The following is a 26,476-nucleotide window of genomic DNA, read 5'->3' on the forward strand; positions in this document are numbered from 1 at the left end:
CGTATAGTACGGTACAGTAAGGTTAATTTTCCTTTACACTTCCGCATAGGAAAATGAACACAACAAAATTTGTTCTGATGGACTGCATAACCATATGTGGCTGGGAGGCGTGACCAGTCTTAAGGAGAATAATCGATAGGAAGAGCTTTGTGGATTACAACCTTTTACCGGTGAAGCGACGATATGTAGAATCTGAGTCTAATTAACTTCTGTTCTATATCATTTTTAACCTCACTCGACCGAACCGTACATCTCTGCTACAGTGACAATTCAGTTTACCAGGTACTTTGGTTATCGTCCCTATTCTGAAAAAGGGAGGCTAAGGAAAGGAAAAACAGTGCAAAATTGCAAAGTGGTAAACATTCTTCACTCTTGTAAATGACCATGAGAAGCCAATTGTACAGAATAATTGCAAACACAAATACCTAACGCGAATACCGATTGAAAGCATATGCCAACGAATGGAATGTTATTCTACACAGTTTTCACACTGTTGTTATTGAAAATTCCACAACCTCTCTGCACTTCCAACCGGGTCAGGAATTAAATGAATGAAGCCCCATCTGGTGGCGAACATAGAAACTGTGCCAGATGCCGAAGCCTGTCGCACTCCTCTGCGGTAATGATTAATGACTGACAGATGAAGTGCAATGATATTGGAGAGTGTTTCTGGAATGAAAAATTCATAGAAAATCGGAGTAGCCGAAGTGCCCGCCTATGCTTTGTCCCCAAGTCTCACATTGAGTGTGTGGGATGTGAGTTGTAGGCATGTTGGGAACAGTACCAATACGGGTCGCGATTAAAACCCCACTACCCGGCAGGTAATTGGACCCAGGGTTCCGGGCTTTGGAGGACAAGAATGTAACCACGTCAGCCATGGAGCGAGGCGATAAGAGAATGTTAGGAAATTTAGGGATATTTGCATCAGACAGTATAATTTCCTGTAACTGTCAGTAAGTAAAGATATGAGCTGCTAAATAGCATTTAAGGGTTGCCTGATCGAGATGTAAAGGCTTGCTCGACTAACCAGGAAGGACGTTGGTTCGATTCCCCCTGAAGAATTCGAAGAATAAAATTCCATTCCATTTCTACTTCTGGAGAGCCCTGCGGTTCACTCGAACTACACCAAAAATGAGTACCAGGTTAATTCCTGAGGAGAAAAGGAAAACACTTGTATCCCACTTATTGTGGAGGTTACGAATAGCTGAAAACTTTGTCTCTTCCAAATACTTTAATGACCTGTATGGGAATGGCTTTGCTTTAATTTGTGACTGGCTCACTGAGTGCGGATTACAGATTGAGTGATGGAAGACATAGCAGTGTTTGATTTAGGATTATATCCAGCTTCTTGGCTGCATGGTCAACGTCATGGTCTTCGGTTTATAGGGTCCGAGGTTCCACTCCCGGCCAGGCTGAGGATTTTGGCTACGTCGGGTTAATTCCCCTGGAGTAGATGTTTGGGTTTGTCTTAAGGCGGCGTATGTGGAACGTTACACTCCTTTGTCTTACTTGCTTGAGAGCTGATGTTCATGATGTAACTGCTACGGTACTACAATTTCAGTGTTTGTTTTGTAATGTGAAGCCCTATTTTGGTAGGTAGCGATTAGTCTTTCACCTCACTCCATGTCATTTCACTTCCACTTCGTGCTGAAGTTGTGTATCTGCTTGTAGTTTCGCTAACAACTTGGCCAAGTTCCTGTGGAGAAGATGGAGTGCATCCAGGGTCAATAAATGCCAATCACTTTTTTATTGGCTAGCTAAGACACAGTCTCAGGTATCTAGTGTCTAGGAAAGAAGAGACCAGCAAATTCCTCAACATCGCTACTACCTGTAGCAAAATAGTCGCCTTCTAATGCAGTTAAGGTACTTCACGTCCTTCCTTGCGTATTCTAATAGCTATTTATGTAACATTTCTTGGAATATGAGAGTCTGCACGACGAATGGGTAATACATCATTTTCGGGCGGTATGAACATACGTTTCTTTAAAAGAGCCGAACTTATTATGGTTGTTTCAACAATGAAAATTGAGGAGTATCTTCACGAAGTGTATTTATGCCCAGTGGACGAAATGTTACAAGATAAACAAAGTTACTGATTATAGCCAAATCAGGAATGCAGCCACGAAGCGGTGAAAGTGTTATGCATGCACGCCAGAACTACGAGAAGTGAATTGGATTCTTTTTTCGATATTAACTTACAGTGAATTACTTTTTTCAGGGGGTTTTTGGCAGCGTTTAATAAATTCGCAGAGGCTTGCAGGTATTATGGTGAGGAAAAGCGTGGGAGTGGGAATGAAGCGGCCGTGGCGTTAATTAAATTATATGGTAATTTTCCTGGTTTGAAAATGGTAAACTACGGAAAGACATCTTCAGGGCTGCCGACAGTGGGGTTCGAACCCACTATCTCCTGAATGCAAGCTCACAGCTGCGCTCACCTAACCGCACGGCCAACTCGCTCGGTAGGTACTACGTTTAAGGAATTACATGTTTGTGGTCCAAATTTATCATCGTATTCGGTAGTATTCAAATACTAATGATGTGGACGAAATACTAAACAGTTTTTTGAAGTGGAAATTCAGTAGTAACTTGTGAACGGACACTCCTCAATAGACCACAGCCACTTACTTCTTGCTGCTGGTCATGTAGACCAAAGGTATCTAGGAAATGTCACTGTAATATTTGTCCCAAATAAAGTGAAAAATCTGCGGTAAATTAAGAAATACCGTTGTTACTAGAGAAATATCTAGAGAAATACGTGTACGTACTTACGAGCTGTAGACAGAACTCCCTTATGTTATATTCCGCTGCTCGTGCCGTCTTTTGTTTCTTTCTTGAGGTCCAGGGCTGGCACCGATGAATGGGAGTGGTATGTCTGTGAATTCTCATTATCTTTGTCCATATGACTAGCACAGGCAGTTCAAACAGCAAAAGAGCATGATCGCTGGACCAATAAATATATCACTTACCGTAATGAACGAGTTAGGGCACACAAAAAATGAGCAACATGAAGAAAACGACACCTAATTAATTCAAACAACTTCAGTGAGCAAAGACATCACACAGAAAAGTGTTAGACATACAAAACACATACGGAAGCGCTGCGACGTAGCAGAAACAATAGTTGTAAGGTAGTGAAGTACGTATCTATATTATTCTCTGCAAGTAAAATATTTCGTACTATTTCTTAATTTACTGCAGATTTTACACTTTATGTGAGCAAAATCAAATATTATCTTCCACTTGGGACAAATACTACAGTGACATTTCGTAGATACCTTTCGTCTACGTAACCAAAAATTGAGTAGAATGTTGTGTTCAGTGCCATTACTTTACATACTGTACCAGGAAAAGTTCGTGGGTTAGGGAGAAGGATCTCAGGTAGTGGCAGTTGATTTTGGAGCCGGTACAGAGCAGGATAGAATCGCAGGGCGAATAATAGATGGTTATACCTTTTCCAAACAATTTATTAATAATGTTAAATGATTCATCACCCTGCAATATCAATATAGGACTCAGATAATTTGTTGAAATCAAAAATGTTAACGTAAATCTTCTTGAATTCAGTCGATGAAAATAAATAAATATCACAGATCCTATAATTTTTTGTGAAAACACGAAGTGTCAGTTCTTCATCTAAAGTCTTTCTAAGTATTAAATCATGAAATGAACACACACTTATAATTGAAAATTGCAATAAGAATTTAAATTTCTGTTGAAAGTTTCTCAGTTTGATAGCCTTGAAATATAGAACACTTGAAAATCCTAGAGTTTTTTTCTCAGTTTGTTAGCCTTGAAATATAGAACACTTGAAAATCCTAGAGTTTTTCTATGTAAAATAAATTTATCATTAAAAGATGAATTTTGAGAAAGGATGAAAAACTACGAAATATCGTCACACGCAAACCACTCTTCAAGATTGATAAGAAAAAGTCAGTTAGTTTGTGACTACTCACTTAGTAAAGAAAATTTGGCTTACAAATGTTGATGGGAATCTGGAACATTCCGCGGGGTGCGTACGAAGACTCGAACTTGATGTTCCACGAAGAAACCACGTTGACGTCCCTCGATGGGTACCGTGGATGAGATGATGTTGAAGGTAGCTGGATCTTGTAGAATTTCATCAAGATTTCCGCTGCTCGTGGAGGTGATTTTAGCACACGGAACGTTCATTTGGTGCAAGTAGTATTTACAGATGCTATCATTCACTGTTAAACACAGTTCAGTTTGTGTGTTAATTTTATGACGTTAAATGAATAATCACAGTCCTTGCTGCATAAAACACTATTTTAAATCGTCACTGAGAACGTCCATAAATACACAGTTCAAACACTTTAAAAAAGTTACGTGTAATATTTCTCATTACAGTCTCTGACCACAGTCTTTGAATCGTTATCCTAGCAAGTAACACTGATTTTCTGGTGGTGATAAAATTATATTACTTTAGGAAAAGTTCTTAATATTCACCAAGTTTATCACTGTAGTAAGTCATGTCCTAATATGACATGTAAATAAAGAAACACAGTTCAAGGATGTACTGTATTAGAAAAATGAGTCTTAGAGTCGTTAAGAGTTATTGTACACGACAGTTTCTGTTTATTGTGGTAATTTAATATTACGTGAAATTAACTAAGTCCACACGTCATGTTCCAATTTGTGAATGTCCAATATTTAACTTCGTACTTCAATGATTTCACACGTGTTATACTTCGAAATGTCTGTGAATTATATCGAAGTCGCGGCACGATAGACTAGTTACGGTGCGACGTCTTTTACACGTACGACGGTGATTGATTATCCCATAATTTCGTCTCCGCGAAACGCGACGGAAAGTACTGTCTTCGAGACTGCATTGACATACTATACGAGGGTCAGTCTCCCCTCTGTCTCACTCACACACACATACTGCACTGCTCTGCACTGCCAGACTGTACTGCTGAACTGAACTGAACTGCTTGTTAGCCTTGACCTAGTGGCATATATATCTGCGCCAGGAGGGGTGGTATTCTAAGTCATGTGACCGTGAGTGTTCGATCTTCTTAAACTTTATATTGTTATAACTCAGAAACTACTGGACAGATTGCTGTGATATTTACAGGATTTTACTTTTACGATATCTGCTACAATTTAGCGTAGGTCCTGTTCAAATCGGTTATGGCGTTAAAAAGTTCACGAGAGAAAAATTATTTCGAGAAATATCTCTAGGGGAGGCAAGTTTCAAGTGGTAGGTGACGTCACTTGACCTCGCCTGGTCGCTCGTGGAGTCTGGTACGTCCTGGAATGTTCCTTCGCTCCGCTGTTCGCATGTCGGACGGAAATCGTATGCTGAAGTAAAGTTTTTCCAATTGATATGTGCCAGGAAATAGGCCTTCCAGGTACATCTTCCCCTTGATCTGACGAAAAGAAAATTCGCAGGATGTTCTTTTCCAGGCTTTTTTCTTCCTGTGGTACATACTGCTTTAAATTGGCTCTCTGAAATGGGATATGGCTTTCTCTTGTAAGGGGACAAGTCATTTACATTAAGATGATACTCGTAGCCAGCTATTTCTCCAGGTTTGTCATCGAACACACATGCAAATTTTTGTAGAACTTCATTTTTAGCCTCCTCCAATTTTAATCTAATTTCCGGGTCTTCAACCACACTGGCTATTGACATTGCATAATTCGGACCTATTATGGAGTTCTTATTGAATAGGGACTCTGCATCGTCCTCACTTTGGTCACCCCTTGTACTTTCTGCTTCGGCTGGCGCTACCTCGCTCGAAGCGGGCTCAATCATGTCACCACCGGCTTCTTCGAAACGGGCCCATTCTCTTGAACTTCCAGGTCGCTTCGTCCTGCCAGCTGTAGTCCTACGGAATTATTCCTTAATTTTACGAGGTTGGCATCATAGTCAATTGTTCCTTTATATTTGATCATAAAATCTGATCCAAGTATTAAGTTGAAGTTAAGACGTGAAACTACCAAAAATATGTGTTCGAATGACTGGTTATTTATTTTAAAAAAATGCCTGGGATTTACACTTAATTACTTTATGAAGAACTATCCCTCTTACTTTAATCTGAGCTGCAGGTAATAGTAACATATTGTTCTGACTTTTAAGTGAGTCCACAAGCCTATCAGAAATTAAAGAATCTTGCGCTTCAGAGTCGATGAGCGTAGTCACCTGTAAATAGCCTGTGCGTACCGTTATAACAGGTAATGAACGAGTAATTAGTGGCCTTGGTGTTTGTGCGTCTTCGAACAGTAATTCAGAATCGTCAATGTGCCAGTAATTGATGACAGCAATACAATAATCTGACATCTCGTCCTCATCGTGTTTTGTAGTCAATCTCCCTACTGTGTGATCGGCGTTTTTTATAGCACCTGTTGATTCAGGATCAGGCGATCGTTGTTCTCTTGGTCCGAATTGACGTTGGTATTCCAGGGACGTGGCTCCAGGTTCGTCAGGATTGCGGTTTCTTTCCCTGACGTATTCCCGTGTATCCCTCCATCTTCTTTCGAGTTCCTGTCGTCTGGACTCGCGATTTCCTTCAGGAGTGCATTCATGTTGTCTCCATGAATTCCTTGGACGGTAAGGATGTCTGTCCTGATTCTTCTGACGTCTGAAATCTCGGAATCTTGTTAGGTTGGTAAGGCTAATTCTGCCTTCTTCACGTGTCCTGGGTTCCTCTCTCTCCGGCGGTTTTATCTCCGTGGAGTTCGTATTTATTTCTCGATTCCTGTTAGTCTTAGGATTAGATTTGGTATTAGCCGTGTCTAGCCTGCGCAAAGTAGCGTAGAAATGTTCCAGTGTTTTAATGTTGGCAGCGACTAATATCTCCTGGACATGAGGTGGATATTGAAGTGTCAAGATCTGAATGAGTTCAATATCTGGCAAAGGCGGATCCATGAATTGGAGCTTCTTTAATTGCATTAGGCAATAATCGGAATATCGAGAAGTATTGACTGAAGTGTTGTATTTTCTAGCGTATAATTGCATCTTAACCAGGTGTTGCGTCTCAGCATCCCAAAAACGTTTAAAAAGTGCCTGTTTAAAGTCGTCATAGTTTTTAAAGTTGCTCTTCAAAGCTATGAACCATGATAAGGCTCGTCCTTCTCGAAGCTTGGATACGATTCTTAGTTTTCTGTCGTCTTCTATCCTATTCTCTTGCAGATAATCGTCCACATTTAACAAAAATTATCGGGCAGTATACTCGTCACGTCCTGAAAATTTGACTGGCTTGTCATCCGGTATTTTAATGAGGGTTGTTGTGCTGTGTACTTCCCTCGATGAACCAAGAATTGTGACGTCAGTCGTACGATCTCTGAGTTTAATTTGATTAACCTCTTCAGATAAATTCTCAATTTTGGAATTAATTGAGGTGTCGAAATCTTTTATTTCGGTTCTCAAGCCAGTTTTAATGGCTTGTACGTCCTTACAGAAAGCAGCTATCTGGGTATGAGTGCTGTATAGCTGTCCTGTAATACGCTTGTCGAGTTCTCCTTGCGTGCTTTTAATTAATCCTATCTCGCTTCGTAATTTGCCCACGCCATTCTTTAATGCATCTCGGAGGTTTTCCTGAACCTGAGCTAGCTTTGCTTGAGCTTGCGAGATGTTACCATGGGATTCTTGAAATTCAGCTCGTAAATCTTTGAGTTCAGTGGAAAATGCTTGAACAGAAGGAAGAACATTTCTAAGATCTTTGTCTAAAGACTTGACGACCTCTGTCTGTATTTCTTCCTTAATAGACTCTAAGTTTTCAACGAACTGGTCCCGCATGTTTTTCAATGTGGCTTCGAATTGTGCACTAGAGTCAGTAAGTTTCTTTTCTAGGCGAGTTCCAGCTTCACGGAATCGTTGTTCGATAAGGGCACTGGATTCAGTGAGCCTTTTATTAATGACTTTATCGGCCTCTGCAAACTTAGTGTTCAAGGTCCTGTCAATTTTAGAAGTTAAGTCTTCGACCTTGCTGTTTGATTCATTCAACTGCGCTTGCAGTTCAGTATTTTGAGCCTGTAATTGGTTATTAGACTCGATCATTTGAGCTTTTAATTGGTTATTTTGAGCCTGTAATTGGTTATTAGACTCTACCATCTGCGCTTGTAGTTGTGACTGCAGTTGAGAATTACAGTCAACTATCTGTGCTTGTAATTGATTATTAGACTCTATCATCTGCGCCTGTAACTGGTTATGGGACTCTACCATTTGCGTATTAATTCGATCTATCTGGCTAATAGACCTATCGATCTTAGCATTCCGATCGTTAATGCTAAGCCTGAGGGCTTCGATTGCTGCATGTACATTATCCATGTTTACAGAATATTCGACCAAGTCAAATTAAACAAGCTCTTCGTGTTCGTAGTAGTTACAGTCGAACCCTGTACTCAAAGTGAAATTTATGACACAAATCGAACCCTGAATGTTGCGGCAATCTATTATATCTGATATCGTGACTCCAATCGAGGCTTAATCATGTGCGGCGCTTTCTATTATTTTTGGCGTGGCTCCAAATCGAGCCCTGAACATTGGCGTGCATCTATTATATATAGCACAGCCCCAAATCGAGCCCTTGAAGTTGCGGCGCCATCTATTATTTTACTATCCTCTCTGTACCAGGAAAAGTTCGTGGGTTTAGGGCATGAGAAGGATCTGAGGTAGTGGCAGTTGATTTTGGAGCCAGTACAGAGCAGGATAGATTTGCAGGGCGAATAATAGATGGTTATAATTTTTCCAAACAATTTATTAATAATGGTAAATGATTCATCACCCTGCAATATCAATATAGGACTCAAATATTTTGTTGAAATCAAAAATGTTAACGTAAATCTTCTTGAATTCAGTTCGTGAAAATAAATAAATATCACAGATCCTATAATTTTTTGTGAAAACACGAAGTGTCAGTTCTTCACCTAAAGTCTTTCTAAGTATTAATTCATGAAATGAACACACACTTATAATTGAAAATTGCAATAAAAATTTAAATTTCTGTTGAAAGTTTCTCAGTTTGTTAGCCTTGAAATATAGAACACTTGAAAATCCTAGAGTTTTTCTATGTAAAATAAATTTATCATTAAAAGATGAATTTTGAGAAATGATGAAAAACTACGAAATATCGTCACACGCAAACCACTCTTCAAGATTGATAAGAAAAAGTCAGTTAGTTTGTGACTACTCACTTAATAAAGAAAATTTGGCTTACAAATGTTGATGGGAATCTGGAACATTCCGCGGGGTGCGTACGAAGACTCGAACTTGATGTTCCACGAAGAAACCACGTTGACGTCCCTCGATGGGTACCGTGGATGAGATGATGTTGAAGGTAGCTGGATCTTGTAGAATTTCATCAAGATTTCCGCTGCTCGTGGAGGTGATTTTAGCACACGGAACGTTCATTTGGTGCAAGTAGTATTTACAGATGCTATCATTCACTGTTAAACACAGTTCAGTTTGTGTGTTAATTTTATGACGTTAAATGAATAATCACAGTCCTTGCTGCATAAAACACTATTTTAAATCGTCACTGAGAACGTCCATAAATACACAGTTCAAACACTTTAAAAACGTTACGTGTAATATTTCTCATTACAGTCTCTGACCACAGTCTTTGAATCGTTATCCTAGCAAGTAACACTGATTTTCTGGTGGTGATAAAATTATATTACTTTAGGAAAAGTTCTTAATATTCACCAGGTTTATCACTGTAGTAAGTCATGTCCTAATATGACATGTAAAAAAAGAAACACAGTTCAAGAATGTACTGTATTAGAAAAATGAGTCTTAGAGTCGTTAAGAGTTATTGTACACGACAGTTTCTGTTTATTGTGGTAATTTAATATTACGTGAAATTAACTAAGTCCACACGTCATGTTCCAATTTGTGAATGTCCAATATTTAACTTCGTACTTCAATGATTTCACACGTGTTATACTTCGAAATGTCTGTGAATTATATCGAAGTCACGGCACGATAGACTAGTTACGGTGCGACGTCTTTTACACGTACGACGGCGATTGATTATCCCATAATTTCGTCTCCGCGAAACGCGACGGAAAGTACTGTCTTCGAGACTGCATTGACATACTATATGAGGGTCAGTCTCCCCTCTGTCTCACTCACACACACATACTGCACTGCTCTGCACTGCCAGACTGTACTGCTGAACTGAACTGAACTGAACTGCTTGTTAGCCTTGACCTAGTGGCATATATATCTGCGACAGGAGGGGTGGTATTCTAAGTCATGTGACCGTGAGTGCTCGATCTTCTTCAGAAACTACTGGACAGATTGCTGTGAAATTTACAGGATTTTACTTTTACGATGTCTGCTACAATTTAGCGTATGTCCTGTTCAAATCGGTTATGGCGTTAAAAAGTTCACGAGAGAAAAATTCTTTCGAGAAATATCTCTAGGGGAGGCAAGTTTCAAGTGGTAGGTGACGTCACTTGGCCTCGCCTGGTCGCTCGTGGAGTCTGGTACGTACTGGAATGTTCCTTCGCTCCGCTGTTCGCATGTCGGATGGAAATCGTATGCTGAAGTAAAGTTTTTACAATTGATATGTGCCAGGACCAAGGCCTTTCTGGTACAATACTTTGTTCAAATTCAGATTTTAGCAAGAGAATATTATCAAAATTATGTTGGAAAATGAGCGAATACGAAAATTCTGATACAGAAAGTGAATATTCTTAATAAATGAAGAGATTTAAGAGCCAGACCCGTGGTCTAGGGGTTGCATGGATGCCTCTCACCCCAAGGCCCCGGGTTCCATTCCCGGCCAGGAAAGAGAATTCTATCTGGTTATAAGGGCTCGTTTGAGGTCTACTCACCCTACGAGATTACAGTTGAGGACCAATATGACGGCTATGACTATGATATTGACATTCACCTAAAACTACAGGCTTGCTTTCTTTTCTACCATTCAAAGCCAAGAATAATGGCCAAGAGGATTCGTCGTGCTGACCATACGTCACCTCGTAATCTGCTGAGCAGTGTTCACTTAGTAGGTCAAGGCCTACCAGGGCTGTTGTGCCAAGGGGTTTGTTTTGTGTATTTGAAGACATGGTTGGTTAGTTAGGAAGATAGTCTACCTTGGAAAGGAGAGTATGGCAGCCATACAGTATAGCAATGTCACGGATTTATCTCCAAGGTGGCCGCAATTCAAACCCCGGCCAATGGACGTTGGATTTAATGTAATGAAAAATCTCGTCCCTGTGGTTTATATTCCACGTACAACAGGAGATTCCATGGTTGTGACCACCATAGTGACAATCGCGTAAATCACAAGCTAGCTTGCTTGCTTTTCTACTAATCGAAATGTAAATTACTATGTCCAGCTCCTGGAATCCCAGGTTCGATTCTCGACCGGACCAGGAGTTTTACCGGTAACTACTTAATTTCTCTAGCTAAAATTTTCTTCACTCTGATAAAATCTAACCTTTGTTGTAAATAACTAAAGAATAAACGTTTTAGCAAGCATGTGCCAATTTCATTAATACCCATTTGAAGTTAGAGAGTGTGGTGATGGTGGTGATTTTTGTTTTAAGAGGAAGTTTAACTAGGCAATCATCCTCTATATACCACTAATCACAGAGAAAACATGGAAGGGATCCGACACTTCGAAAAATGAAGGTATCGGCCAATGGAAGACAAGGGCCACGAAGGGCATGAACATGAAAGACTCCCTAGGTCTCCATACGTAATACCGTCAGGGTCTGAAAAGAAGAAGAGTTGACCAAGGGAGGTCGGATATGATAGATGAAAGTGAAGAGTCTGTCACAAGTAAGTGGAAGCATTGCCAGGACTCAGCTGAGGTCCCCGTAGTCGCCAAACGACGCTCCAAAGTTCAGAGCCCCTGGGGCCCCTTTTAGACGCCTCTTACGACAGGCAGGGGATACCGTGGGTGTTATTCTACCGCCCCCACTCACAGGGGGATTAGAGAGTGTGCCTGCTTTTAAAGTTACAGTGTCGAATGATGACCTTGCGGTTAGCCCCTTTAAACAAACAAACAAACAAACAAACAAACAGAGTGCCCTTGACGTTTTATATTGCAGTACGTACATTTTCTTTCGGAATTACCTAAGATGTCGAAGGAAATATATAGAATGGCATTGTACGAACTGACGACTAAATATATCAAAATGGCAAACATAGTATGTAAAGCTCTTGTGCCAATATTGTGGTTTTTTCTCAGGGGATTCGTGTTCCACTCAGAAAAAGAATCTGGATAGACACATTGACAAAGGACGTAATGTGATTCAGTATTCAACCTAGTATTTGAAACAGAGCCCACGAATCAGTAGCACAGTCAACTTCGACGTTCAGGATTTCTAAAGGGCCACATGCATTACATTCAGTATGTTGCATCTTTGATCACATTAAATAACAATGACAATGACACTACGTCTTATGAGCAGATACAATTCATTACAGTGTGGTTCAAAAGGAGGCCGATTACCAGGGTTCTTTGTGATAAAAAGGAAGGTGCACAAATATATCCAGGAAAAAAATGTACAGGACTGTTGTGTAGCCTGCAGCCTGTAGCTCTCTATGGAGTGCAATGTGGCAAGGAAATGTGAACAGATCTTTCATACAGTGAATATTAAGAAGCTTCGTAAGACACTATGACTGACCCGTTGTGAAAATGTGACAACCGAGGATGTGCGACGAAGGGAGGCTTGTCTCTGATGGTATCGTCAACTTACGAGAAGAAGCGACCATTCGATGACAAAGCAGATCGTCAACTCAACCCATAAGTATACCGATCACATGAAGGACCAGTGAATAGTTGGTTGCACAATACATTGGTGGCCGTGTGGAATGTTGGCCGCGGTCTTCAGGGCGTTCAGAACCAAATGGAGGAGGCACAGAAAAGCAGGGTGTAAAGGAGACTGGTCCAGAGAAAACTAACTTAAAACGTCTTCTTCCTCTTCTTCATTTTCTTAGTAGTCCGACTCGTTGTCTGAATGGTCAGCGTACTGGCCTTCGGTTCTGAGGGTCTCAGGTTGGATTCGCGGCCGAGTCGGGGTTTTTAACCATAATTGGTTAATTCCAATGGCTCGTGGTGGTAGTGGTGGTGATTATTGTTTTATGAGGAAGTACAACTAGGCAACCATCCTCTATATAACGCTAATCAGAGGGAAAATATGGAAGGGATCCGACACTTCGAAGAATGAAGATATCGGCCAAAGGAAGACAAGGGCCACGAGGGGCGTGAAAATGAAAGACTCCCTAGCCCTCGCAAACCTAATAGCGTCGGGGTCGGAAAAGAACAAGTTCTAGGGGCGTCTTACTCCCACAGTACGTTTTCCAGGTAGTAAGTCATACTTGAAAGGTATACTGGAACATACACACGTCCATTATCTCGGTCATTTGTGACCATTTATTTTTTCACCCTTTCTCATCCCCTATGCCAAAGGGGGCTGAAGTTAGACTTTAAACATCCGGAATGTTACTATTCATTTCAGCGACCCGGAAAACTATGGATTCGGCAGTATATTAGATTACTATTATATCTCACTCCCCCTTCCCCCACCCTAAAGGGGGGTAAACTTTGAGTTTTAAAAGATCGGAATGTTACTATTCATCTCAGCGACCCCGAAAAGTATGGATTCGACACTACTTTCGATGATTTGTATATCTCAGTCCCCTTGCCCCCCCCTCCCGCCCCTATGGGTTCCTGGGGTGTTTTACCCCCATGTGGTTTGTCTCCTGATACTAAAAATTCGGAGTGTCACTATTCACCTCAGCGACTATGTATTCGACACTATTATTTCTATATATCATTATTATTTTTGTATATCACTCTCCCATCGCCCCCCACCACGAAGGGGGCTGAATTTGGACTTTAAAAAATTCCGGAGTGTCACTGTTCATCTCAGCGACCCCGAAAGTACGGATTCGACACTATTTTTGATTATTTTTATATCTCATCCCCCTCGCCCCCTCCTGCCCCTAAGGGTTCCTGGGCTGTCTTACCCTCACGGGGTTTGTCTCCTGATACTAAAAATCCGGAGTGTACAATTTACCTCGGCGACCCCGAAAACTATGTATTCGACACTATTTTCGTTTAATTTTATATATCACTCCCCCTCCCCCACCCCAAAGGGGGCTCAACTTCAACTTTTTTTTTAAAATCCGGAGTGTCACTATTCATCTCAGCGATCCCAAAAAGTATGTATTCGACAGTATTTTTGTTAATTTGTTTATCTGACCCCCTCGCCCCCCCGCCCCTAAGGTTTTCTGGGCTTTCTTACCCCCACGTTGTTTGTCTCCTGATACTAAAAATCCGGAGTGTACAATTCACCTCGGCGACCCCGAAAACTATGTATTCGACACTATTTTCGTTTAATTTTATATATCACTCCCCCTCCCCCACCCCAAAGGGACTCAACTTCAACTTTTTTTAAAAATCCGGAGTGTCACTATTCATCTCAGCGATCCCAAAAAGTATGTATTCGACAGTATTTTTGTTAATTTGTTTATCTGACCCCCTCGCCCCCCCCGCCCCTAAGGTTTTCTGGGCTTTCTTACCCCCACGTTGTTTGTCTCCTGATACAAAAAATGCAGAGTATACAATTCACTTCGGCGACCCCCGAAAACTATGTATTCGACATTATTTTCGTTTAATTTTATATATCACTCCCCCCTCGCCCCCATGCGAAAGGGAGCTGAACTTTGACATTTGAAAAATGGGGAGTGTCACTGTTCATCTCAGCGACCCCAAAAACTGTGGATTCGGCACTTTTTTCGATTATTTTTATACCTTGACCCCCCTAATCCCCCACCCCTAAAGGAGCTACGGATGGCTTACCCCCACAGTGCTCGTCTCCAGATAGTAAGTCATAAGTGTGCCAAGTTTGGATGAAATTGCTCCAGTGGTTTAGGAGGAGATGTGTCATTTACATACACACATACATGCATACATCCATTTTTATATATAGTAAGAAGAAGAATATGCTTGCTTTATTATTACATAGAGAAATTTTATTTCGAACACTGCAGAGATCTAAACTTAAACTGTATATCCGAAGAAATTATTCGAATCCGAGGAATGAATATTACTTCGCTCGCGGCATGCCCAATCATAAGAATGGCTTCAATAATATTAGTCATCAGTTTCAGAGTCGTGTTCATTGCAGAGGGCGGGATTCTTATTCTTAAGAAGGATCATTGGTGCCACAATCGTCCGCTCTAAGATGTTATAGGGTACTCTAGGTGACTCCAAGTCTTTCAAAGCTCTGCCGTGTGGTCGATAGACTTGTAACTGTGTAGAACATCGGGTAATTCTTGTAAAAGTTGCTTATTGAAAGAAATGAATGACATGATATATGATAGCAAGAATGAATAGGATGAAACCCGGCGCCGGCACATAGCCCACTCCTCTCGAATAGCTCGAGACTTTACGTCCCGATCCGACGGACGAATCACCATCAACAGCGTCATATGCCCTCACACTATATACTGTAAGACCAAAACGGTTTCCTACGCCCTGGACGTAAAATGGCTCCTTGAATGTTGTGTTCTTTACCTATCTTATGTACGTTGCCTAGCGACAGCGACTCTATGGATTTAATCTTGGTGACATCACGTTGGATTGTCATATCCCAATGCACGTTTTCCGATGGTTTTTCGTTCATAACTCACCAACGAAAGCGAAAATGAAAATTACGGCTTCGAGGTGCATTCCGACCCCTTTCCATATACGTATGTTCAAAATTTCAGATCTCTGCGTGCTGTAGATTTTGCTGGGCATCGCGCACAGACAGACAGACAGACAGACAGACAAACACTTCCTTTTATAATTATAGATTTTATTAGTAAGATACCATATAGTTCTCCTTTATGTAACTATTAGTAATTGACAGTTACACACACTCTTGCTGCAGGCTATGGGTTTAATATATTATCTCTCCTCGGTGTATGAACACGCTTGCAAAAGTGGAGTCCATCCAGATCCAGTACTTAGGATGCGAGATTTAATTGCTAACATCAAGTATGTTGCTGCTAGAAGCAGTTTCTTTCCCTTAAGATCTGTATCTGAACACAGGTGGCCAGCTAGTAACATCGAATTAAAGGACGTTTCTTTTTTTCCCTTGGCAGTAAAATAAATATCAGTTCCTTGGCCTGGATGCTACTTGTTTCTTAATAGATAACGGTTTACAGGGGCTAATTGCGTGCGATACGGCCATGTACACTTGACTGCCTTTCTCTTACAGAAGGCTGAGATAATACCGTACAGTACACACCTCCATCATTTAACACGTTTACTTATCTCTCCGAGCTGAGGAGAGTACCGTAAAACCCTACTAAGGTATGTCTAATTAAATAGTCAGTAGCTAAATTTATGATATTGGTCATAGCTTCAAAGCTGTGGCGCACCATTTGAGATTGAGATGTTATCCACATCCACATCCACGAGGACGGAAAATGACGAATGTAGAAGTGCTGTTGTGGTTCGTGGTATGGGTTAGTGTTGTCACCGCATAGTTCGTGAATCATAAACAAAGGGTAAGTGACCTAGTAAGACAGAAGTGCTTGTACACGACCAGTAAAGAAATAATTCGTAGGCACGAATAGGTTAGAACACAAACGTATTTGAACAGGCGCAAGTATCATCTAGCCCAGTAGTATTCAAACTGTTTGGTTGGTGTACAACCAAAATCCAGTTGTTTTATCCTCGTACCCCCGAAGTACGAGTATATTGCGATTATATCAGAAATAACAAGTTATTGTTCCTGGATGCCAAATAACATTAACTCTTTAGGCTTTTTCAATCGTCAAATTGCCAGCGTTTCGCCCCAGTGTAGCAGTGGGCTCTTCAGTTGGATTGCTACACCTTTCCGAGGCGCTGGTGGCTAGTAAGCCGTTGAGACACCACTGCAAGCCTCCTGTGTAGGACAATGCAGTGACGATGCACTAGGGGAAGCATGTGCCTTCACTTATATAAAGGCCTGCCTTTGGATTTTGTATAAAAAATAATATTAACTATAATCATCATCTTCCGCAGCATATTCCGGTTGCACAGGGTTCCTGCACGCACTGAAAATCCCACCCTCTTCAAAACAGGTATGGTGGTGGGGGTGGTGGTGGTAAAATGAAATGAAATGGCGTATGGCTTTTAGTGCCGGGAGTGTCCGAGGACAAGTTCGGCTCGCCTGATGCAGGTCTTCCAATTTGCCTCCCGTAGGCGACATGCGCGTCGTGCTGAGGATGAAATGATGATGAAGACGACACATACACCCAGCCCCCGTGTCAGCGAATTTAACCAATTATGGTTAAAATTTCCGAGCCTGCCGGGAATCAAACCCGGGACCCCTGTGACCAAAGGCCAGCACGGTAACCATTTAGCCATGGAGCCGGACGGTGGTGGTGGTGATTATTGTTTTAAGAGGAAGTACAACTAGGCAACCATCGTCTATGTAACACTAATCAGAGGGAAAAATCGACACTTCGAAAAATGAAGATATCGGTCAAAGAAAGACAAGGGCCACGAAAGGCGTGAAAATGAAAGACTCCCTAGCCCTCGCACACCTAATAGCGTCGGGGTCGGAAAAGAACAAAAGTTGACCAAGAGAGTTCGGATACGAAAGATGAAGGTGAGGAGCCTGGCACAAGTTAGTGGAAACAATGCTAGGACTCAGCTAATGGCCCACTGGTCGCCAACCCACGCTCCAAAGTTCAGAGCCCCTGGGGCCCTTTTAGTCGCCTCTTACAACAGGCAGGGGATACCGTGGGTGTTATTCTACCACCCCCACCCACAGGGGGATCAAAGCTGGGAATCAAACCACGGTCACCGGAATGGCAGGCAAGACCCGTTCTCCAAAAATAACAGTAATGTACCGTATATACGTATATCGTCAGCGTGCAAAAGAAACCTCGTAAGTCATTCAGAATAAATTTTACAGATAAAGCCCAAAACTGAACGGCGATCAATGGCTGAAGAACTATCACTTCCATTTTCTGTGCTTAATGATAGACCAATTATTCGACCATTGAATTCTTCTGTTCCCTTCTCTGGCCACGCGGAATGCCTTCAAAAGCCAGATGGAGAAACGTTGTTTTCGCGTGAGTTTTCATTGCCTAGCAACGATATGTATACAAGTATTATTTACGCAACAATTACTATTGTACTATACACACTTACTGAAGAAGAAATGAAGTGATTTAGTGGATTTCGAAACAATTTTTTTTTAAAAGAGCAATGCAGCAATAGTAAGCAATTTTACATAACTAGTCGAATAGTAGTTCAGAAAGGGGATTATGTGTAGCGATAAAGCAAAACACCAAATCGGAACAAGATTTTATTGAAAATGAGCTGGCTCAACTCTTTTATGAACTGCTCACTGAAAACAGTTAGGAGCTACGATGAACCCTTTCCGCTCGTGTGTCGACCTGAGGTCGATAGCCGTCACTTAGTGTTATAGCTCGTATGTCGAACTGAGGTCGATAGCCGTCACTTAGCGTTATAGCTCGTGTGTCGACCGGAGGTCGGTAGCTGTCACTTAGCGTTATAGCTCGTGTGTCGACCGGAGGTCGATAGCTGTCACTTAGCGTTATAGCTCGTGTGTCGACCTGAGGTCGATAGCTGTCACTTAGCGTTATAGCTCGTGTGTCAACCTGAGGTCGATAGCCGTCACTTAGCGTTATAGCTCGTGTGTCGACCGGAGGTCGATAGCTGTCACTTAGCGCTATAGCTCGTGTGTCGACCTGAGGTCGATAGCCGTCACTTAGCGTTGTTATAGCTCGTGTGTCGACCGAAGGTCGATAACTGCCACTTAGCGTTAAGGCTCGTGTGTCAACCTGAGGTTGATAGCAGTCACTTAGCGTTATGTCCGACTCGTTGGCTGAACGGTCAGCGTACTGGCCTTCGGTTCAGAGGGTCCCGGGTTCGATTCCCGGCCGGGTCGGGGATTTTAACCTTAATTGGTTAATTCCAATGGCACGGGGGCTGGGTGTATGTGTTGTCTTCATCATCATTTCATCCTCATCATAACGCGCAGGTCGCCTACGGGAGTCAAATAGAAAGACCTGCACCTGGCGAGCCGAACCCGTTCTGGGATATCCCGGCACTAAAAGCCATTCGACATTTCACTTAGCGTTATAGCTCGTGTGTCGACACTGAGTCGACACAATGTTTCGCCGCTCGTTGCTAGGTTACCTGGAATGCCAGGGCTTTTGTACTTCGTTCCGTATGTGCTGGTCCCTTCTGGAAACCGAAAGAAACCAAATAGGTGTGTTTTAGTTTCTCTTTGCTTCGCGAAATTGCTCCGTTTCCTTGACATTGGAAAGCAGTCGCGTGAAGCAACATGGCGGTGCACAGTCTGACCGAAGCAGAGATTCATGCGTCTATTTCGGTTGATTTTTATGATAGTGACCATGAAAGTGACGACAATTTTGAATCTGGCGATGGAAGTGATATATCCATTAGTGATTCAAATGACGATATTGGATCAGCGTCGCAAGAAATCATGCAGGAGGCGATAGTATTGTGACTCCTCCCAGTCCCAATCATACAGTGCTGACTTCTAACATACCTTGGAGATCGTGGAGAACGGGTGATGCAGGATTAGCCAAATTTACTTACAGATTAGTCAGTGAATTCATAAGTTGTGGCAATAGATCTAAAATAGAACTAGAGTAGCCTACTGGTAGCTTTTTTTTTTTTTTTTTTTTTACTGATCAGTTGATAACAGTTCATAACCTCTATTGTCCATGAGACAAACAAATTTGCCGAAATGAAAATACAGCAAAATACTCCACTTCAGAAGAGATCTAACTGGTTTTCTTGGAAAGCTATGAATTTAGAAGACTTGAAGGCATTTATTGGTATAATTATCAACACGAGGTTGAGCAGTAAGACAGAAATGCAAGATTATCTTAGTGAAGAATGGTTGGATAATCAAGCAGGGCTCCATCCAGGCATTTGCTTTGAACGCTTCCACACACTCAAGACATACCGTTAGAACGTGAAAAACATGATTTTGTGTCATGTAAATACCATACAGTCATTAATTTTGTAGTTTATTCTTGTATATATTGTTACAATCAGTGCATAGTACCAGGTTTTAAAATATGAATAATGCTAACAGAAATAAATACAAGTTGGGAGAAATCAGGACTTACAAATAATTCGAGTGGAAAGGGTGAATAAGAGTACCCCTTGAGACGAACCCGCGTACATCTATTAGTAGGCGTACCACACTTTGAATATCTCTTATGTAGTCGTTCTACAATTATGTAAGTCAGTTGCATAAATTTTAGCGGTTCTGGTAGCTCAGATCGCTAATATTTATTCAAATCTCTCTCTGTATAACCATTGTGCGGGCTGAGATACACTTGCACCTTGGTTAAACACGTTTGCATTCTAACGTCTTAAGAGTCCAAAATCCTTTCCCTAAGATCAGTGTGAAGTTCCAAAGAATAGACAGGTGAGAGTTGCGGGAGATAGGAAGAGAATGAGTGGCATACAGGGATTCTGTAGTAGAAACAGCAAGTGATTGCCTAGGAACAACTGTGTGTAAAGATGGGGAAAAAGCGAGGTGGCAAGAATGAAGTGCAAGATACCTTCTGATTGGACGAAAGCTGTAGTTGCATGTATAAGCATGGTGACAGGAACAACTATGGAGGTATTTCATTGATCAGTATACCAGGCGAGATCTTCAAAGCATTTTAGAAAGCAAATTGCGATCGACTATTCAGAATAATTTGGATGAAAATCAGTGGGGTTTCAGACCATAGACAAGGGGATTTTCAGATTTTTATTGTGTGCCAAGTAATTGAAAAATGCTAAGAGGAGAATGGTTATATTTTACGCTTCGTAGATCTAGTGAAGGCATATGAGATAGTATCAAGGTAGAAGGTGGCTGTACTGGGGAATCATGGGATTGGAGGTGATTTATTAGATGCAATTAAAAGTATTTATGTTGACAATCGGGCCGCAGTCAGAATTAATGGCAGAATGAGTTCTTGTTTCAACGTAGTTAAAGGGAATAGACAAGGATGTAATCATTCATCTTTATTCATAGTATACCTGGGTCATTTACTGAAAGGTATAATTGGCATGAAGGGATTCAGTTGGGTGAAAATAAAGAAATGGATATCCTATCTTAACTGTTTCCTTTACTTTATTACTGAGTATCTATCGCACGCAATTTTGGCTCTGCTGAAGAGTTTCCAATAATAATAATAATAATAATAATAATAATAATAATAATAATAATAATAATAATAATAATAATAATAATAATAATAATTACCTCAGTGGCCCATTCGGTTAGTAGTTATGTTTCCTTTCCCAAGATAGTAGGCTCGATACTGGATTAGGTAGGCAACTTTTATGGGTGTTTAAATACAACTGTGAGTTTTGGGCTTCCGGAGCGTTAAAAGAATTGCTTTACATCCCACTAATTACTTTAACGGTTTTCGAAGATGCCGTGGTGGCTGAATTTAGTCCCGCAAGAGTTCTTTTATATACCAGTATATCTACCGACACGAGGCTGACGTATTTGAACGCCTTCAGATACCACCGGACTAAGCCAGGATCGAACCTACCAGGTTGGGGTCAGAAGGCCAAAGTTTCAACCGTCTGAGCCACTCAGCCCGGCTTCTTCTTCTTACTACTATTATTTTGTCCCTCTGTGGTCCACGTATAGCTTATGCTTCTCTAATTCCCAATTCTTCGCCTTCCAAAACCTCATGTTCTGATTACTGTCCTCCCACTGACAGTCAGTTAATAACTTCCGCACCGGGCGAGTTGGCCGTGCGCGTAGAGGCGCGCGGCTGTGAGCTTGCATCCGGGAGATAGTAGGTTCGAATCCCACTATCGGCAGCCCTGAAGATGGTTTTCCGTGGTTTCCCATTTTCACACCAGGCAAATGCTGGGGCTGTACCTTAATTAAGGCCACGGCCACTTCCTTCCAACTCCTAGGCTTTTCCTATCCCATCGTCGCCATAAGACCTATCTGTGTCGGTGCGACGTACAGCCCCTAGCAAAAAAAAATAACTTCCGCTGTTTTTCGGGCTTCTTGAACACTTCCTGTCCTTCAAGTACACTGTGTTGAAGCCTAGTTCGTCCTGGTCCTTTGTAACTTGCTGCATCCTGGTCATGGTGGTCTTGTATTTCCTGGCTAATCAGTTGTCACTCATCCCATGGACGTACCCAGAAGACTTACGCACTGTTCCTAATTTCGTCTGTCAGTTCCTTCGTTTGTGACAACAGATCCTTATTTCATTATTTTTTGTTAGTGTTTTAACGTCACACCAATTCAGTCAACTCTAAGCTATTAGTAACGATGTGATAGGAGCACAACCATAGTCTCCTGGATACCTCTCTATCTCTCTTTCTACTTCTCTTACTTTATATCGCCGCTGCCGGAACAAAACCTCCTATGTGAAATATTTTAGCTTAGAACTTTGGCCGGTAAGGTTCTGTCATCTAAGGTGCAATATTGTGCGAATATTGTCAAACCATTCTCGCTCTTCATAATGTATGTGCTGCGGGTCAGTATACCTCCAAAAATATTATCACATAGTAGGTTTTTTTTTTTTGCTAGGGGCTTTACGTCGCACCGACACAGATAGGTCTTATGGCGACGATGGGATAGGAAAGGCCTAGGAGTTGGAAGGAAGCGGCCGTGGCCTTAATTAAGGTACAGCCCCAGCATTTGCCTGGTGTGAAAATGCGAAACCACGGAAAACCATTTTCAGGGCTGCCGATAGTGGGATTCGAACCTACTATCTCCCGGATGCAAGCTCACAGCCGCGTGCCTCTACGCGCACGGCCAACTCGCCCGGTCATAGTAGGTTTTGTCCCGGTAACGACGATATTCTCCTCTATTCGTCTCATATTAGCCTTTGCCTGATGTGAAAATGGGAAACCAAAGAAAACTGCCTTCAGGGCTGCCGATGGTGGGGTTCGCACCCACCATCTCCCATGCAAGCTCACAGCTAAGTAACTCGAACCGCGTATCCAAGTCGCTCGTTTTACTTATATTATTGGTGGACGTAGTGCCTTCTTCGTTACTTATCTTAGATGTCAACTTTCAGAGCCTTCTCTAAGAAGGTCATCTTGTTAAATATGCAACCTAAAGAGTTTCTGTGATCAACCTGTTCGCTCATTTCTGGCCAAGTTCCAAGAGACAAAAAAATGAGCAGTTGAGGTAATTTTTCGCCTTTTCTCATAAAAAGAGAACAATTTTAGCCGTTCGCATCGTGTCAGCTAAGATCTAAAAGGTATTTGAGTACGAACGATATGTTCTGGATTTGGACGTGGATTGGCTCTTGAATCGTGAGAAGAATACATTAGAACAAACGACCCAGCATTCTTTCCTCAAGTTTTGTTGTAATATATCAGTAGACAGAGAAAATACTTTTGTGACTGACTAGATGAGTAATTTGATTTGGTGAAAGGAACGCAGACAGCATTTGTACGTCAGAATATGAGAAATATTTTCCCGGGAAATTATTATGAATAATTATGAAAAATAAGACGTGGAACACGGAGGAGACTGTGTGGGTCATTCAATGCAGATATGCTGTTGTTTGAATAATGTATCCATGTATGCAAGTCTCAGTAGCTGTACAAGCATAATCCATTAATCAGTTGTAAAAGAAAATGGAAGGAGAACCAGTACAATTACGAGAAGGCAAGCTGTAGTGAACAACGGCCAAGCTAAACAATCGGCACCCAGGCCGTCAGCAGCTAGAGATTTACAGCCGGGTCACTCAGGTAGGTTATCTCGGTACTGCCGCATGTTTGTTTCGCTGAGGGAGGCCATGCTTGTCGTGTACAAAGTGTGCGGTAGCTGACAGCTATCATCCACGCTGAAAACATGCTACTCTTCCTTATCTCCATTATTACTAGCGTGTTAGTTTCGCAAGGGGAGGCCACGATATGATAAAGCGTGAGGCAGCTAACAATGATATTTACCCTGGAAACATGCTGTTAAAATTCATCTAGTCGGACAGGTAAGGCGGTTATCATTTCGGCGCATATCATTCTTTCTTAAATGAGAAATTTCACATTTGTAATCCTCTGTAAACTGGGTCGAATGTGCTTTAAGTGGTTGGGTGATACTTTGAGAAGGGACGAAAAGGTTAAAGGGAGAGTAAAAAAAAAATCCTTACCCTATATGAGGACCCAGACATCAGTTTAAGTCCAGAAAAGAATTAAATTAATTTAAAGAAGCTTTAAGTAGGCTGGTGCTTTTTAAACTCGTTATCATCACAGAACCCTCTTTCATGAAAAATATTTGCATTCTTGGATTTTGAGTTTAATTGATAGGTCTAGTATTATTTTCCGTCCAGTAAAATCAATTACTGGTAATGTCATTTCTTTCCAATGTTATATATACGTACATAATTATATAAATTTCTATTACAGACCGTATTATTTATTACTTCCTAATCTATTGTTTGCCGGACGTGACAAAGTACACCTTACAAACAGTGTTGCTAATAATAAACGGTTGGTGTTAAAATGAGTTGTGTGATTGAGAATAATTTGAAGTGACCCCTTTATCGCTGATGTTGATACATATAGGTCTAGGAGGATGCTATTAGAAAACTCTAGATTTCGCAGATGTTTCACAAAAAAATTAGGAATGGTTCCTCTGGTGCCGATTAAAAGTCGAACAACTTTAACGCTAGAATTCTGTACGAGGGTTTGAAATATTCTATTGTTCTAACTCTAAGCCTTTATAAATGAACTAAGCATCTTCATAGCGCTTTTCTTGCTACATGCACAGTCGTCTCGTTATGGTTGATCTCTTACTCTGAAACCATTTGAAAAACCGAGTACAGCCATCGTCTCCTGGATACCTCTCTATCTCTCTTTCTACTTCTCTTACTTTATATTCTCCTCTATTCGTCGCATATGACCCTACCGTCGAAATCAGTTCCTACCCATAACTTCATCCTCTGCGCGTAATTACCTCAGCTTTCATTTCTGACGATGACCTTTTCTACCAACGGGACTCGAATCGGATAACCAGGATGTCAGACCATATAGAATTGATGCACGGAGCAAATGGCATTGCGGTTAGGGTAGCGCGCTTGTGACCTTGCATTCGGGAGTTAGTGGGTTCGAACCCCACTGTCGGCAGCCCTGAAGATGGATTTCCGTGGTTTCCCATTTTCACACCAGTAAAATGCTGGGGCTGAACCTTAATTAAGGCCATGGCCACTTCCTTCCCACTCCCAGCCCTTTCCTGTCCCGTCGTCGCCATAAGACCTATCTGTGTCGGTGCGACGTAAAGCAAATAGAAAAAGGGAACTGTTTAACGCCTCAACGTTGTTGGTCACCAGGTGGACTATTTCAGTCGTATGATTCCATGCTGTTATAGGCTAATGTAAAGTTGAAGTCTGTAAAGAGTTATAATGGCGCATTTCAGGCCTATTCGAATTCCTCTTTCCAATGAAACTGAACATGGCGATGTTTCAAAAAATTTGGTATTTTTCGAGCCTTCTTACACCACGTAACTTCTCCCCTAATTGTTCTAAATCTAACGTCTAGGTTCGACCCCGTAGAATTCTACATTCAATGATATACATAATAATAATAATAATAATGTTATTTGCTTTACTTCCTACTAACTACTTCTACGGCTTTCGGAGACGCCGAGATGCTGGATTTTTTTCCAGCAGGAGTTCCTTTACGTGCCAGTAAATCTACCGACATGAGGCTGACGTATTTGAGCTCCTTAACTGTTACATTTCTCTCGCTTTTGCTATCTGTTTTAGGTCACAGTGACATAGGGAGGTCTTATGGTTACGATGGGATAGGAAAGGGCTAGAGATGGAAATGAAATTAAGTAACAGCAATAGCAGTTGGCTGATATGAAAATGAAAAAACACGGAAAACCATCTTCAAGGCTGCCGACATTGCGGATCGAACTCACAGTCACCCAAAAGCAAACTCACAGCTGCGAACAAAACCACATAGACAAATCGCTCCATAATTCTGAAACTTTCTACCTTCATACAATTTTGTCTCTGATGGTTGTAGGAAAACCGTTGTTGTACTACCATTTCTTGCTCAAAGAGAGCTTTCTATCGGTGCCTCACGTGAGGGGTCGGAATCCGCAGTCATATTCCCGGTGTCTAAAGAAGGTTCCAATTTCAAATTTACGGCCCCCTCCCTTGCGTGATTCTTTTGCGATTCGAACCATTTTGTTATATGACCATATAAGGCGCCATTCACTCGTTATTTATGCTTAACCACATTTGAATGACTTTGGAGCTATAAATTGTAAGCTTCATTTTCATCACTTCCCGTCACGTATTTAACTGAGTGTCGTATTTTCTCTCGTGTCCTACATTCCCAACCGAGCGGTACTTCAATCATTCTGATCTGATATTTAGTTCATTAATGTGAGCACATAATTTCCTATTTTATAAATGTTGTCACATCAAAATATAAACAACAGGTGCAGGACAACCGTCGCTCAGCCAGATGGTCGGCAGCTGTATGAGTGTAACGTGGTCAGCGTAACAACAAAATAT

The 26,476-nt window shown here is 41.5% G+C and overlaps 1 protein-coding gene across 1 annotated transcript in view; it reads left to right on the forward strand.

Moving 5' to 3' along the window:
• The window catches only part of LOC136871945 (protein Wnt-6), a 407,098-nt gene that overhangs the window by 315,732 nt on the left and 64,890 nt on the right, over positions 1 to 26,476 (forward strand). The window lies entirely within an intron of this gene.

Source organism: Anabrus simplex, chromosome 4, assembly GCF_040414725.1.
Source record: "Anabrus simplex isolate iqAnaSimp1 chromosome 4, ASM4041472v1, whole genome shotgun sequence".
NCBI classification, from domain to species: Eukaryota; Metazoa; Arthropoda; class Insecta; order Orthoptera; family Tettigoniidae; genus Anabrus; species Anabrus simplex.